The 17,976-nt window shown below is 35.0% G+C and overlaps 1 pseudogene; it reads left to right on the top strand.

The window, feature by feature from the left end:
• The first annotated feature begins 695 nt into the window (after positions 1-695).
• Positions 696-17,373, top strand: LOC107545860 (small ribosomal subunit protein uS2 pseudogene; annotated as a pseudogene).
• Positions 17,374-17,976: the final 603 nt, after the last annotated feature.

Below are 17,976 nucleotides of genomic sequence, written 5' to 3'. Positions count from 1 at the left end.
ATGTAAAGTGTTTAAAACATAGTAATAAATGTTAACTATTATTAAAGCGCTTAAGACAGTGCTGGACTATAAGCATCTCAGTAAACTTTAGCCACTAGTATGATAATTATTATTTTAATCATGACTATTTTTATTATTATTACATCATTGTGAAACAGAATTAAGCAATAAAATGCTTAAATACATTCAAGTTCAATAAAATGCTTACATTACATTTAAGTTCAAGGAAGAAAAAAAAGAAATTTGAAAGCTTATGGCTATATATAGGAATTTCTGTTATTCTTAAGAGTAAGACCCATGGAATGGTGTTCAATATACTTATTCTTAAGTTCTAAAGAACTCCTATACCCTTTTCTTTAAATGATCAAACTTGTTGGAAGCAGACACAATGAAAATAAAATTTATTCACATGATCATTCACAGAGGTTTTAACATTCTAAGATTAAAAAGACCTAATGCTCCTTCTAGTCTGCTGATTTGATTCCTTTTGTAGTCCAAATGTCCACGCAGAGCCAGGCTTGAATGCTAAGTATGACACGTCAGTATTTTTTTTATCCTTGTATCTCATAAAGGTTCAAAGAAAGACAAACGTGCCAATATGCATATGGCCTGACATTAAGTTCTTTAATTCTGTGGCAAAGAAGAACAATTGAGGATTAAGATGCAGAGAATGGAGATGCTCGTGCTTGGGCAAGATGGTCATGAGAACGACAGCAAGCATCTGCTTCGTTACCGCCCAAGGCCCTGGAACTCCACCACAATCTGATAATACCATCTGTAAGTGCAGAAAATGCCTTTTAAGTGTCTTAATTTGCAGCTTATCATATTTATTATGTTTTGCCATTATTATATTTTTCTATAGTAATAATAATAGCATGTTAAAGTCCATAGAGCCTGGAGTCTTCTGTGTGGGAAGATTTTTGACTACTAATTCAGGCTCTCTCTTTCTTTGATTTGCTAAGCTATATCTTTCCTAAGACCTTGCCCATTTTATATAAATTTTCAAGTGTTTTGTCCTGAAGGTTGTTCATAAGTTCTTCACATTGCCTTTTTTAAATCTCTGTAACATTGGGAATTAGGTCTCCTTTTTCATTCTAGTATTATTCATTCTGATATACTTCATTGATTAATATCATTTAAAAATTGTGTCTATTTTATTGCCTTTTCAAAGAACAACCCTTTGACTTTATTCAAACTTCTTAGTTTTTATTTCTGTCAAACATTAACCTTGCTTTTATCTACATTATTATGTTGCTATTTTATTTGTATTTGTTTAGATTCCTTCTTATGACTTATGAGATTGATATTTAGCTCATTAATTTTCAGTTTTTTTCTACATAAAAGTAATATTTTAGCTGCTTTCTAATAGTTTAACACATAGTAGTATTTTCTTTTTTTATCATTTTCTATACCTGTGATGATTTTATTTCTTAACACATAAATTCTTTTAATTTTTTTAATTTCCAAAGATATGATAATATTCTACTTAATATCTTTATGATTGCTAATTGAATTCTAGATTAAACATATAGTTGTCATGATAGCAATCCTTTGAAATGTGTGGAAAATTTTGCAAATGTTCTATGTGTGTCTTCAAAGAAGGCATATTCTATAGTTATGTGATGTGTATTTGCTTGTACCCACTAAGCAATATTTGTTAATCACATCCTATAAATCTTCTATATTCTTTACTGATTTTGCTTGCTTTCTATCAATTACTGAGAGATACTTGCTAAATTCTACTGCTGTGATTGTGGATTTGTCAGTGTCCCTTTCATTTCCATGTTTTCTTTGTGTATTTTAGGACTATAATTTTAGATACACACAAATTTAAAATCATTCTAGATTTCTAGGAAATTGAAACTGTTAGTACTATAAAATGACCATTTTTATCTCTACTGATTCTATGGAACTTAAATTCTATTTTGCCTGATATTCAAAGAGATGTATCAGCTTTGTTTTAGATTTCATTTCGATGGTTGCCTTTTTTACCCTTTGCTTTTAACTTCTTATATATATAACCTTATAGCTTTGATATGTCTTTCATATTTTCCATTCAGACTATTTTACTTAATGATCTTTTTGTCTAAATTGCAGCAGTCAGACAATTTACATGTAATGTAAATACTCATCTACTTGTATTTAAGTCTGCCATTTATTTTTATTTTTAATATATCTTTATTGATTTCAGAGAGAGGAAGAGAGAGGGAGAGAGAGATAGAAACATCCATGATGAGAGAGTCTCTGATCGGTTGCCTAGCCCGCAACCCGGGCATGTGCCCTGACAGGGAATCGAACCCCGATCTCCTGGATCCCAGGTTGATGCTCAACCGCTGAGCCACGCCCGGCCGGGCTAAGTCCACCATCTTATTTTGAGTTAATTGCCCTGCTTCTTAAATGTTTCTTTTTCAAACCTTCCTTTCTTCTTTTGGATGATCAATAATAATGTCATAGTGAACTAAAATAAGAATTAAATCATATGAAAACATTAATGCACAAGTTGGGTGAGAATAAGTGTAAAGTCCTTGTAATATCCAGGAAGGGGCACATTCTGTTGATTGATATTAGAAAAATCAAAGATGCGTGTGATAATTTATTAGTAAAGTTGTAAAAGGAATTACATACATTACTTCCAAACTACTGGAGGGAAAACACAGAGGGATTAAACATATTCATCAAACCACCTTTACTGTTCTTCATTTATTTCTGGAACTTGTACCTTTATGATCCATCACAACCTCCCATACCACTTGTCCCTCTACAAAATGTGCTGTAGGTAATTTCTTCTCATTTTTTTTCTACCTAATTTTCTCTCAGCTTTACATAATCAGTCATTTAGCCCATCCATTGAGTTTTCAACATTCATTATAATTTTTATTTCTAGAAGTTATATTTCATGCTTTTTCAAATCTCCTTGGTCAACTCTTATACTTTTATGTTCTCTTCAGCTATATACAGGTTTGTCTTCTATTTCTTTGAACATAAAAATAGTAGTGTTTTTTATAATCTGTGGCTGATATTTCTAATATATTAAGTGTTTTCGGAGTCTATTTCATCTTTCTTTTTTTTTGTCAGTTCTCTCCCTGTGCCTTTTTTTATGTGTGTATTTTTATTTTTTACTAGTTCTGCTTCATGTGCTTTAAAAAAATTATTTGTGGAGAATCGTTGATACTCAGAACAAAAGTGACATTTTCAGAGAAGATTCCCATTTGCTTCGACAGAAGCTTAGGAAAACTACAAGTCTGAGTCTTTTACAAAATAACTTTCTGGCTCTACTCCAGAGTTGTAGAACTAGCCAGCTGATGTAAATTTGGGCTGCAAAACAGCATAAGGACCATCTCATTTTGTTAATGTCTAAGGCATTTATTTTCACACCTGAACTGTTGAGCACCAAGGTAGTATTTTTTTAATAGGCTCATAGGTGTTGAGGGTGGGGTCTTATTGCTGTTCGGCCCTTCCTGAAAACCCGTTAGTCAGGATGGCAAAGATTAGCAAACACTTCTGATCACAGACCAATCGTCTTCAACGGTAATGAAGATGACATTTTGATCTTTTATATTTCTCACATGAGCAGTTTCTCATTTGGTTATCAATTTAGTCAGAAAAAAAGGCATATACTTTATGTTTTGTTTGTTTTTTAAATGAGCTGTCTTTATTTAAGATAATGACTTTTTTACAGACAAAATATAGGCACACATCTTCTTTGTTAGAATATTATTTGACACTAAAACAGGCATAACTGGTATCATTTCTCACAAATTAACATCATCCATATTCTCTTTAGAGTAATGCTTATTGTCTGCTGTCTTCCTTTACTACTTTTAGAGCATGGATTGTATCACTCAGGAACTTCGTAGGAACACTGAGCAATTAGGTTAGTTTCAAATTTCTTAAATGTCAAAATGGATGTACAAGCATCATTTTAGGTCATGGTGAATATGATCTAAAGCTCACTAATAAATGTATTATCAAATAATTAAAAAATAAAAATACTATGATCCTAAATTTTGAATCTATATGAATTTCTTAGGTTTTTTTTTATATTTCTCAAAAACATTTTGTTTTGAAAAGAAAAACCCACTTAAAGGAAGACATTCAAATCAAAATTAAGCTCTAGCAAGTACATCTAAAAAGACTGTGTGATGACAAATGAAATCTTCACATTGTTATTTAAAAGTGCCACACTTTCGGGCCTTATGATCGCCATGTTAGTTTGTGACATAGAAGTCATATTAAGAGTACATAAAAAGATTTCCTCAAAACATTTTTAAAGAATATGGAGCACTTTATAAACTTTTGGATAAATAGAAAATTCAATGAGATAAAGGTTATCTAAGCATAAACTCTACTGAAAACAAGTGTAGGACCTAATTTCAAGGCATTCTGTAACATAATTGAAACAGTAATCACCTGACTTTAGGAGGCATTCATTTATTTTTTTTTAGCATATCACATAATTTTACCTAAGAAAATATGCCCTTTACATTTCTAACAACAGTTTTGATGGATAGGAACAAGAAGCATTTGCACTATAATTTTTCAGTGCATTATAATGAAGTGAATGTTTTCTAAATGTCATAGTTTAAATTTCATGGGGCGTGAAATCTTCTTTGAAATGAAATTTAAAGCCTCTTTCAAATAAGAAGACTAATCTCACAGTCAAAAACACTTTATATTCTCAGACATTATTAACCTTGGAGTACTGCATGCAAGATGATAATACTTTCTGACATGTTAAGATTAAATTTGTCTTTATATAATTATGTTAAAGAATACATTTAAAATATATAAGATTGCAAAAGAAGTAGTGTGAGTAATATAGTAGGATTTCCATTTAATAATAATAAATTTAACTACTACTCATTTATATGGTACTGTTAACAGATATTTGAGATCACTTCTAAAGAAAACTATTTTTGGACTAATCATGGTGCTTAATGTCAAAAATAGTAACATTGAAGAATAATCTAAAAGAGAGTTGGTATTGACTTCTTATACTACTTTTAAATATTAAAAAGCACATAATTATTTTTATTAATAAAGTGCAAAATTCTTTTTATATAATCAAGTGCTATTTTAGTGCATCCAAAAATGTTTTAAAATGTGATTTAAAAATACATTAGTTATACTTTGAACAGCTTGCTTTCAGTTTGCTTTTCATTGCAAGTAGCTATACATGACATTTTTTGCACAAAGACTGCTTGGTGATTGGCTATTTTTTCAGACATGAGCTGTCAATGCCAAAAACTATTTCAAATATGAAAGGCAACAATGCTGTCACATTTTTATCTGCTTCAAGACTTTGAAACCTTAATGACAAGGGAAAGTATTATGTATCTTTTATTATTCCTTCATAATAGACTAACAGCAATTTCCATTTTCATGCTCCTAATGTTTTAAAACATGACCAAAGATAAGTTGAACAGGTGAAAAAGACAATTAAGACTGGCCCATCAACCTTATACTTACCTATGAGCAAGAAAACTCAACCTCATTTAGGGTAATAAATATCCCAAGCTGATTACTGACTTCCACTCCTCTTCTCAGGGCTTTTTCACCCTAGATGCTCTTCTATGCATCCTGACAATTACCAATTCTTCTGGGAGTTTGGTCCCACCTGCTGGTTGGTCAAGAGAGTTGATGACCAGATGGTCCTAACTTCTCTCTCAGAAGTTTATGCTCAGGCATAGCTTCTTTCATTTTATTTATATGTTTGTTTCTGCTTGTCTAATACATGTTGTCCATAATTTAGATAATTTCCACACAGTAAGTGTTTGTGTTGCCCAGAGACGCAGCTCCCTGTAAATCCCTGTTGTTCTTCCTCTTGCTTCCTATGTGCTGCCCACGTGCCTTGTGAATATCTTTTTTCTTAACCATCAATCTCATCGCCAATTTCTCATCATCAATCTCTCAATTTCTCCAGCTTTTACATGAGAATCAAAAGCAACATGACTGATAAAACAATAGTAATGTTACTAATAACCCAAGCCAGGGAAAAGATAAACCATAAAGAATATTTTAAGCCCTTTAAGAAAGTGAAAATTTCTGCCATTCCTCACAAAATTGTCCAACTGCCTCTTTTTAAATAAATAAGTATTCCTGAGCGTCAGGATTCAAGATGCACAGAAATATTTTCTTTCCTATCTTTGTTTCCCATTGTATATGTTCAATTCTTCAGTTATATTAAGGAGAAATTTTGTGGAGTGGGTGTGGGGTGGGTGTGTTTGTGTGTGTGTGCATTGCATGAATGTACGTGCTCATGTGTGTGATTGTGAACTGGCTTTATTCTCTTACTTAATATTCAGAGCATAACTCTTCCTAGAAAACACTCTCTAAGTTGCAGTAAACCAACTTAAATAACCTATTTTTATATTGGATACTGCTTGTATTAAAGCCTTTTATCTTTATTCTCAGTTTAATTTCTCCCCAGTAAGAGAACATTCTGTTTAATAGTCCAAGCACGAGGACACAAGTAGCAATTGGCAATAAAAATGCTTATGCTAACTTCTCCCAAAGAGCCACTTGCACATTTTTAATGTTTTAATTTGTATTAAAAGTATTGATTCTTCCCAGAGGAATTAATACCACATCATGGATCACCTTTGTCCGGGTTAAATAAGACCCATGAAAAAAGGTATTTGTATCCTTTAAAATAAGTTTATGTAATTGGCAACTGCACTAAAGTTTACCTTTATTACAATATCATTCTCTCTTTAATCACTTGAACAAACTGTATGTCCAACTAAATTCTTGAACCAAAGAACAAAATCTTGACTTTAATCATCTAAAGTTAAGTGAGCATTTTGAATTTTGTTGTTTAGAAATACTCCATTGGGATTATTTGTGGTAGAATCCCATTAGGATTCTCAAATGATTGCCAAAAAAATTAAATATCATGGTAAGAAAGGAGTCAATCCAGATACTTGCTCTCCTATTTAAGTTTTCAGCATAACAGAAAAAAAATTTACTAATTATAAAGCAGAGCACAAAATGCTCTGCTTTACTTGACCTGTCCCAATAGAAGGATCTCAGAACTAGGAGGGAGAAGATTTTAACTGTTTCTTGTTTAGGATTATTTAGGGGGGTTGTTCTTACAGCACTTTACAGTTTATGAAATGTTTTAATTTATTTTATTAAATATATTTCTGAGTTCAGCCTCTCTAATGGACATGAATACATCAGTAAAACTTCTTTAATTCTTTTTAATTTCAGTCTCTTAATCAGGATAATAAAAAATATTTTTTTCTGAAAAAACTTTTTAAAGGATGCAAATTTGCACTATGTTGGGACTTATTTTTTTGTTGTTGTTAGCCCTACTCAAATCTCAAATACATTGCCTCATAGTTGATGTAGAAAATACACTTTAATTGTATAAAATAAAACGTGCCTAATATAGATAAATGGATATCCAGGAGGCTGACACTGTTGCTACTTTTAAATTGTGCATTCTGAAACTTATTAAGTAGTTTTAATCAAAAAATATTTTTGTAGGAATAATTGTCACTATCATCAAATAATATCTCTTCAAAATTGTTACAATAATTGCTTCTTCATTAGCCATAGTTATATAAAACATTGATAGAAGATGCTAATGTAGCACTATTTGAGGGCCATGAGTTATTTAAAGTGTTTATAAATGTTGAAACATACAGTATAAAGTTAATATTTGACAGCCATTTCAAAGCATGTCACAGAAACATTGATGTTTGTTTTAAATAAAGATAAGCTGATTTTAATATTTGCAACATGTTATATGACTCAGATGGAACTATAGAAAAGTTATTATACTCACTTGAATGCTTCAGAAAATGTACAAATCTCTATTGCATTTACCAGCTCTTGAAAAATACCATTGAGACATGACCTATAGTGACATGTTCCACCACGTATTTGTCACTCATATGCTTTATGCTCAGCCAAATTTAAAAGTGAATATGTCATTGGAGCATAAAGACTCTGAGTCAGACTTTTAAATTACGAACCATTCAAGATGAGCTGCTTTTACTTTTCAGGACATCTTCCCTGCATAATCAAATAGAAACATTCTTATTGCTGCCTACCAAATGACAATGAACTCTTCTAATAGAATTAACATGTTACTGTTTTATTTCTCAGGTATAGAGACTGGAAGTTCAAGGTCAAGGTGTTGTACTGATTCTGTTACTGGTGAGGTCTCTCTTCCTGGCTTCTTATGTCCTCACATGGGGAGGGGGGTGGGGAGAGGGAGGGAGAGAGAAGGGCTCCATCCTCATAACCTAATTACCTCCCAACACCCATCACATTAGGGCTTAAGACTTCAACATATAAATTTTAAGGGAACACAGTTCAGTCCATAGCAAAGCTGGTCTTAATTGTAACACATCAGCAAGAAAATTGATAGAATTCATTAATGGCTGTAGCAGTCACTCTACCCCTAATCAGTCCTTCCCCAATATACCCAAAATGCATATATTGCATGTTTAAGACAATTGTTTTTATTTCCTTAAAGCCATTCGGGGAAAATGTTAATAGGGCTCTCTTTAGTAAAGTTACTAAATGCCTGTAACATGTTCTCTGTCTTATCAGAATAGAGGCTGTTCCACGAATACTTAAGCTTCTCTATCCTATGAATAGTATAAAAACCAAACAGAATGTCAAGAACATGTCTCTAAATTTTCTGCTTAATATTGTATCTATTTTAGGCTCCTGAAAATATATGTACTAATTAATGAAACCAAGTAACAGACCAAGGAGATGTTTAAAAGCCTATGACAGCCAAATGTGATTGGGACCTCATTAAGATTAAGATTATGCATTAATGACTGTAAGAAATGCTCTCATTGGTAATGGCATGCAATTTCCATTCTACTGGAAGTAACATACGCTCCTAAGGAATTACTTGGGTAACATCTCTTTCCATAAAGTAATTACCTTTTTATGTTTTGACATGGATGACACTTGTTAATGGCAAAGTCTCAAGTTGTTACAAATGCATAAATCACTGCCAAACACTCTCAATGTAGGGTATTTTTATACTAACATCATCAACAAAAAAGTACTTAAGTTACTCTGCTGAGTTCCATGTATGTCTTTTAATAAGGAGGGTTTCCATACTGAAAATAATAACACACTTGTGAACTTTATGAATAGACAGTGAAAGAAGGTACAAAATTAAGAAGATGCTGAAGTCAGAATTAAGTGTATTTTGAAACTGAGAGTGACACATGTTCAATGATGAGGTGAAATTCAATGATATAGAAAAGATATATTTAGTCCTATAGCTATTTGAGTATGACGTCTCATGTGATTGCTATTATATCAGGTTCATGTTCATACATTACCCTGGTCCACCAATGTGTATGACCAGAAAATAGGTTAGCTTATATGCACTAATGACTGGAAACGGTGTAAGTGCCAAAACATGTATATTGAACTTAAAATGCACTATTATTATGAGAAGAGGATTACTTTCCTAATTATATCTTAATGAGTTGCTATTTCCCGAACACATACTGCCTGTTGAAGAGAAAGATGCTTTATGCCATCCAAATATGAAGGACACCATGGGATTTGGTCTGTCATTGTAACACACACACATACACATGACTGAAGAGTTCAGATCTTGAATCCACTCCCCTGTCAAGGAAGCTTCCTCTCACTGAATGCACTTACTCCTTTCCTTTGATACTACTTGCTTTAAACTTCGTCTATAGCCACCTGTCAGTGTGATTTGCAGAAGCACACAGCCAAGTTCAGGATACAACAGTTTTTCATATAATCAACCACCATTTTCCTCTCACATCCCAGAGAAATAGATTGTGGGATTGGAACTTCATGATCTAGTCAGGACATTAGAAGCTTCAAGGACACATATTTTCTCCCACTAGTTTGAAGGGCCACCAAAGTCTCTGGATGGGCAAAGAGCTAACCCTGGGCAGTCAGAGATGGAAGGCAGAAGAAAAAGGGAGAAACTTAAATGGAGGTGAGGTAATAGGAAGAAAAAGGAAACAGAAAGTAGGGACCTAAAGGGGGAAAAAAAAGAAGAAAAAAGCAGGAGAAATGTGTAGTTTGCACCTTGTGAAAAATTTTGTTTTGTGCTACGAGGTGGAAAAAATAACTTTCACAGTCACAGGCAGAGTGTTCAGATGGAGTGTGTATTGCTGTAAAAAAATCCAGGAAAACTGCTTTTACTGCACAATTCTGCAGGAACACCAAATAACAACAAAGGCTTCCATCACCTGAGCCCTTACTGCGTACTAGATGCTGAAGGCAATATACAGATATGTTTTCTAGTTTCCAGTTTTAAAACAAAACTATAATTCAGTTGTTTATGCTTACTTCACAGACAGAGACACAGAGGATCAGATCATTTAAATGACTTACTAAAGGCACAGAGCTCTTACGTGGAAAAGCCAAGACTCCCACTACACCATTTTGACAGATTTATTTACAATATTCTATATTTGCATTATTTCTGATACATTGAGGCAGCACTTGGTAGTTGCTTTTAGAATACAAATTCCTGTGCAAATGTCACTGATGGATATCCATTGCTTAATCTACATATAATAGTAGGATCCACTTTGGGGAAACTGTGCCTCTTCCTCTCCAATCATTGAGGACTCCTCTGCCCTTACCATGGGCACAAGGATTGATGCGCAGGTAGCCTTGTGGCCCAGCATGGTTTAACCAACGGTTTTTCCTATTATTTCTCTAATGCAAGCCAGTAGAAAGGGGGCTGTTGATTAGGAGATTGTGAAGTCTAGGTTATGAGACTGTAAAATCTGGAGTTGCTTGGTTAAGTGTCTATGACTTAACCAAGGGGAAGAAGACTTGCAGACTCTAGATGAGATGTGGAAAGAGGCAGATTCCTGGCAGCATTTGGACATCTAATTCCAGGTATCTACAATACTAAAAATGCCCTTCTTACAGTTTTGCCCCATCAGTCAATAATTTCCCTATTTTTCCAGTTAGCAATAGTGAATTTTAGTCAATTAAAATAAGAGGAATCCTGACATATTAAAATGCAGAAAAAAATTTAAAATGGAAAAATTTATTTCATTGCATAGAAAAATAATTCATTTGCCCACAATGTTTTAAAAATCTATATGTTCATTTTTTAAGTGACTACCTTGTTTTTCACACAAAAAAAACAAATAATATTCATTTATTATGAAAATAAACAGAGATAAAGTGAGGAGGAAAAAAAGATGAAATATTCAAATCACGCAAATAAAATTAATTACATGTGAATTCTGGGTATTTTTTTAATGCTATGAGAAAACATCCAATGTCAATTACAAATGTGTGATTGGTGGAAATAAGTTTTGATAGCCATGACCCAAAAGGTAGATAAAAGGAAATGCACTTAGATTTGCCATTCTGTTTTTTTTCCAGATGAGGATAAGCTTGTTTAAAAGAATAACAGAGTTCTCAGCTACTCTCAAGACTGAATTCTGCTCACATTCTTCTTTGGCACTTCAGTCAATGAGGTCATCTTTGGCTGGGTGTGCAAATTGATATTGATATGTTATATCACCATGAAAAGACCAGAAATTCACATTTCATTTAAATTACTGGACATGGATTCTTGCCTGCTTTTATTTGACCTTCCCACACTATTGTCTACCCTCAATCCACATTGTTGGGGCCAATCCAAGGACACCAAGGAAATGAGTTGGAAATCACCGACCAGGAAGACAGGTGGTATGTCCAATACAGCCCCTTACTCAGAGGAGTAAATTTCTAGTATAAAATAACAAGGAATGATGAATATGGACCAAGTAATAGATCTCTGTTGTATACAAAGCATAAGTATGTTTCTTTAAAGACAATATAAAGAGATGAGGTCTCTGTGGTAGGTGTGGACTATGGAATTATCATGGCAAAGTGATTCCTTGAGTACTATGAGTTGTCCATTAAGAAATGCATGAAGATTTGGCCAACTTATTTTGAGCATTAGAAGTAAAATTGGTAAGCATTAAAAAATTTAAATATACCACATTCAAATTATGTTTTGGCATGTTTATTTTTTTAAATCCAGTTTATTTGCCTTAGCCAGTGTGCTCAGTGGTTAGAGCTTCAGCCTGCACACCAGCCTGTGCACTGAAGGGCCACAAGTTGAGTTCCTGATCAAGGGCACGTACCTAGGTTGCAGGTTTGATCCCTGGCCCCTGTCAGGGGGAGTGTGGGAGACAACCAATCAATGTGTCTCTCTCATATCTATGTCTCTCTCTCTCTCTTTCTCTTCCCCTCCCTCCTTCCCTTCCACTCTCCATGAAAATCAATGGAAAAAAAATATCCTCAGGTGAGGATTTAAAAAAAAAAAAAATCCAGTTTGTTCTAATTGTTTAATGTAATAGTTCTATTTATACTACTTCAATTTATGTAAAAATTATGTTGTTATATAAGAATAAATTACAGCCATGTAAAGTTAAATTCTACACAGAAGTTACCAAGACAATGATTTATTCAAGGAAAATACCAAGGTTTTCAAATTATTTTAATAAAAGTTGGTTTTTCAGAGGACATTTTTATTTCTTATAAGTTTCCTTTCTATCAATTGTAAAGAAATTGAATTATTGTCATGAATAAAGATTGGTAGAGGAAGTGGCTGTACCAATTTTATTTGTGTTAATTACTTTAGTCATAGTTATACTATTACATTATAGCTATACATTCTATTATAATTATATAATAGTTATAATATTATGATTACCAGGATCTTTCCTTTGTGAGAAGAAATAAGATAATTTTTTAAAGAAATATGTCTTTATTGATTTCAGAGAGAGGAAGGGAGAGGGGGAGAGAGAGAGAAACATTAATGATGTGAGAGAGTCATTGATTGGCTGCCTCTTGCACACCCCCTGCTGGGAACCAAGCCTGTAACCAGGGCATGTGCCTTGACCAGGAATGGAACCTCGATCTCCTGGATCATAGGTCGATGTTCAACCACTGAGCCATGCTGGCTGGGCAAAGTAAGATCATTTTGAACAGGCTCTTCCCAGAAGAATAAACACAAATTTTCAATAAACATAGAAAGCTATACTTAACCTCATAAATAGAAGAATCCAAATTAAAATGAGACACTGCTTTAAATTTTAAGAAAATCTTAAGGGAGTTAATGAAGTTAAATATATCTAAATGAATCAGGTAATAAATTATAAAAGACTCACTTATTCATTCAATAAATGTATACTGAGTGCATACTATGTGTCAGGCATTCTGTACCCTAAAGAAGTGGGTAAGAAATCATACAAATCTCTACCTTTATAAAGTCTACATTCTAAAATGGAAAGTGAAAAGCAAACAAGTAAACAAACAATTAAATGATATGAATTTTGAAAGTTTTCAGTACTATGAACAAAATAATGAATAGGGAGTAGCTAAAGGGTAGGTAGTCAATGGGGTATGTGTTTTAGATAAGAAGGAAGATAACACTGGAGGAAAAACTTGAATGATGATGATGCACCAGCCATAAAAATTACCCAGGACAGGCCATGCTCGACAGAGGGAGCAACACAGATAAAGACTTGGAAGAAAGTCTAAGACTGGCATAACCAAGGATCAAAGATTTAGGCAAGAACCAGATTACCTGCAGCCTTCTGGACCAAAGACCTGAGATACTATCCTACATAAAATGGGAGATCTTTTTTATTGTGAAATTTACATAATGTGATGTACATTTAGAAAAAACACTTTGGCATCTGTGTGGGGCAGGGTGGAAGCTGGGAGAATCAGTGAGGAAAGAATTACTAAAGTCCTCATTATGGGTGATGGTGCTTAGACTAGGGTGATAGAAGTGGAAGTTGTGAGATGTGATGAGATTAGAGTCTGAAGTTTGAATTTGTAGGATATGCAATGGATTAAATGTGAGTGGTAATAAGTATGTGACTGTAAGTAGGTGGAGGGCAGGTACTTAATTAAGATGTAAAACACTGAATGGAGAGAAGATGGGGGGACCAGAGTCAAGAGTTATATTCTGTTCCATGCTTCTATGTCTCTGGATCTATTTTGTTCATCAGTATATTTTGTTCATTCTATTTCACATATGAGTGAGATCATGTGATACTTATCTTTCTCTGACTGGCTTATTTCACTTAGCATAGGAGAGATTAATCAAAAAACTTATATGCATATAAAACTTATATGCATATAATGCATAACCCATGGACACAGACAATAATATGGGGAAGGCCTAGGGGTAGGGCATTTGGGGATAGAGGGGATCAATGTGGGGAAAGGGGGAACATCTGTAATATTTTCAACAATAAAGATAATTTTTTTAAAAAGCTCTATTTTGAATTGTTAGGTTGATACATGGGGGAGAAATGTTGGACATTCGAGTGGAAATTTTAGAGAGATAGTACTATATACAACCTGATGTTCAACTAAGGGATTGTGGCTGGTAATATAAATTTAGAATGATATTTGACTATATATGCTATTTAAAATCATGGGATTGGAAGGAATCAGCAAAGGAGAAAGTATATGTCCAAAAAATAGAGAGATCTAGGATTGAGTCTGAGGATACTTCAATATTTAAGAGAGCAGGAAAAGGAAACACCTATAAAAGATGGAATGTGAATGAGAAGCAAAGGGAAAAATAAAAGCAATAAATATTTTTAAAGTCCAAAGTATCCCTGTGAAATGTATTATGAGAGTAGATTTCTTTGTGGAAAAGACTCCTGAACACTGGGTGGAATTCGTAATCCCCATCACTCTGGCCTCAGATATTCATAAGTGCAGTTCTTAACCCACATACTTCTTAATCAAGTTTGGTGGGAGTTTTCTGCTTCCTTGTAAAGAACTCCTGTTCATTTCTTCTTTGGTACCTAAAATACATCTGAGTAGTGACCAAGGTATGGCAAATTTGTTGGGGTAGGCATTATATAGGTCCAGGTTCACTTGAAGTTTCAGATTCACTTAAAGTTTCTTTGAATTTTCTAATAAATTCTTCAAAGAAAATTATCCTGTTTATTTCATGCCTTTCCATCCTGTTTTTATCTTCTCATATGCTAGATGTCCAGAAGGAATCTTTTAAGTCTTTCAGGGCCTGGCTGGGTGTGGCTCAGCAGTTGAGCGTTGACCTGGGATCCAGGCGATCGGGGTTCAATTCCCAGGCAGGGCACATGCCCAGGTTGCGGGCTCAATCAATGACTCCCCTGTCATTGATGTTTCTCTCTCTCTCTCTCTCTCTCTCTCTCTCTCTCTCTCTCTCTCTCTCTCTCCTTTCCTCTCTCTGAAATCAATAAAGATCTATTAAAAAATAAATAAAATAAAATAATAGAAGTCTTGCAGAAATCGGGTTAAAAGAAGGCTTTTAATCTGATACTAGACTCCAAACTCAGGCTTTTGTTTAAGCTCAGATGGCAGTTGTTCTGAGCCTTTTAGCACCATACAAAGAAAAACATCCATCTGGATAGATGAAGCAGGGAGGCCCAAACATTCACACACGCGCGCGCGCGCGCACACACACACACACACACACACACACACACCTGTTTCAATATCTGCCCAGCAGCCACAAAAATGAACTTTTAGAGCACACCTTGACAGTTAAAGCTTTATTTCTAAAACACCAGTAGCATCAGATGAAAATGTAATATGTGAGAAACGAAATGAATAGAAGTAAAGACAAAGAGTGAAGACAAAATTCATTAAAGGCAAGGATGCTGGCCCACCACCTATTGCTGCAAGTAAACTTTTATTGGCTGTTTATTTGCATACCATCTATGACGGCTTCCAGGCTAAACAAGAGTCGAGTAGTTGCAACAGAGAACATGTGGCCCAAAGCCTTAAATATCTACTACTTGGCTCTTTACAGAAAATAGCTGCCAACCCATCCTGGAAACTCTCTTAGTGCCTATATCCTTTTATGTTACACACAGCTCTAATGAGTGGTATTATTTAATGTCTCTGACTGAAAAACTGAAGGGGAAATGAACAAACATCCCCACTTCCCTGACAGACCCTGAGCATAGTAATGACCATTGGCTAAGAGTTTAATGGGATCCTTATTAGAACAATTACTTTAAACTTTCTTTTTTGAAACAAAAGACACAGCCATAAAGAGGTATATAATTCCTTTTTAATTCTCAGAAGGCTCAAAAGAGTCTGCAGGGCAATTAAGGAAAGAGCAAAACACCATGACTCAAGTGAGAATGTGACTGACTGACTGACTGACTCTATGGAAACACTAGCACCGTGAAAAATTATGAAGCAGTTTGAAAAACAGTTATTTGTCTCCTCCATATAGATGTAGCTGACTGTCAGTGTTAGTGAGTTTTATTCTTGGCACACATGTGTGAATGCGCCCGACAATTCTGATCTTTACTCTTGAAAATGTGAGAACAGAAACAGGCAAGCTGGAACTGATGAAGGTAGACAAGGAGCACTGGAGACAGGGCCCGGGCCGGACTGCACGGTTCACAGCCGCAGAGCCCCTCTCCCTGCCCTGCTCTGGACACTGGGGGATGTTTGTCGCTAACACCAATGATCCGGCTAAAGGCTCGTGGTTTTGGCTCAGGGTGCGTGACTCTGCTTAGAGAAACATGTAATGGGAAGAGGAAACTGGATCCTTCAGAAACAGCACTCCCTTAGGTACGTCTTGAATATCATGAAGAATGGGTGGGGAGCTACATTTTTTTAAAAAAAAGTAAGAGGATCTTTAATAGAGATGAGAAGAGAGAGAAAAAGAAGAGTCAACAAAAAAATTAGGGGTGTGCCTGTGATTTCTTAGGTAGTTTTCCTTTGGAATCTGGAGAATATCATATTTCATGCACAGCTCTATGTATTTTATTTGTTGTTTAAGGATGAACTGTGAAAGACTTAAATAGAACAAAATACTTGCCAGTAGGCTTTGCCTTGCATTCCTTTCAGGATTATCTGAAGATATAAGGCCCTTTTGCCTTTCCCCTGATATTAACCTGCCTACCATCACTCTGTGTAACACAGAGTCTCCTCTACACTATGTGGAAATTACAATTTTGTACAACAACCAGGGATATTACTCCATGAGTCTGCCTGGGTGGATGCTGGCCTGGGGAATTCCTGTGCATGCGTAGCACCATCTCCCTTGAACACCCGTGGGAAATCCCACCTGATCTCTATTTCTACAGGGACCTTGAAGAGATTGAAAAGAAAGAGCAGGCTTCTGCTGAAAAGGCTGTGACCAAGGAGGAGTTTCAGGGTGAATGGAGGGCTCCAGTACCCAAGTTTACTGCTACTCAACCTAAAGTCACAGATGGGTCTAAAAGCATGCGGGTGTCCTCTGCACCTATCCAGCAGCTCCCTGCTGAAGACTGGAGTGCTCGTCCTGCCACTGAAGACTGGTCTGCAACTCCTACTGCTCAGGTCACTGAACAGGAAGGAACAACCACTGAGTGGTCTTAATTTGTTTTTCCACAGACTCTTAAACAGGAAGTGGAAATAAAGTTGAGAGAAACTATACAGTTTCTAAAATTTGTTCATTTTTTTTTTTAATATAACAATATGTACCTGGTGGTTTTTATCCAGCCCCAACTGTGCTAAGCCCTGGTCACACAGTGGCATATCTTACCCCAAATATGCCCTATCCAGAGTTTTTAAGACTGTATGGTGCACCCATACATTCAACTGCAGCTCTTTTAGGTCCTTGGGAGATCAATGCCTTCTGGACCTTTGGCACCAGCAATATCATATCCATCTCTAAGGCCATATGCCACTCCTTCTCTTCCCCAAGTATCAAGGGCAGCACCATCTGTTCTATGGGGTATGATCCCACCTGGAGCCTGGGGACCACCAGCATCATTTCTTGCCCCTGCAGGATCATGTCCCACACCAGAACTCTATCTCACTCCCAAAAATCCTTTTCAAGTAACTTCAGGACATTATGGTGCTCCATGGAGGTCTGGTGGCCCCCATTCTTACTATTAACAATGACCAGAGAGATGATGCTTTGCTTTGCTTTTTTAAATACATATATATGCACATGAATAAATATATAAAAATTTACTA

This window comes from Miniopterus natalensis, chromosome 2 (genome assembly GCF_054644295.1).
Source record: "Miniopterus natalensis isolate mMinNat1 chromosome 2, mMinNat1.hap1, whole genome shotgun sequence".
Taxonomy (NCBI): Eukaryota; Metazoa; Chordata; class Mammalia; order Chiroptera; family Miniopteridae; genus Miniopterus; species Miniopterus natalensis.
The sequence above is the reverse complement of the archived record's forward strand: the minus strand, read 5'-3'. Positions and strand labels throughout refer to the sequence as shown.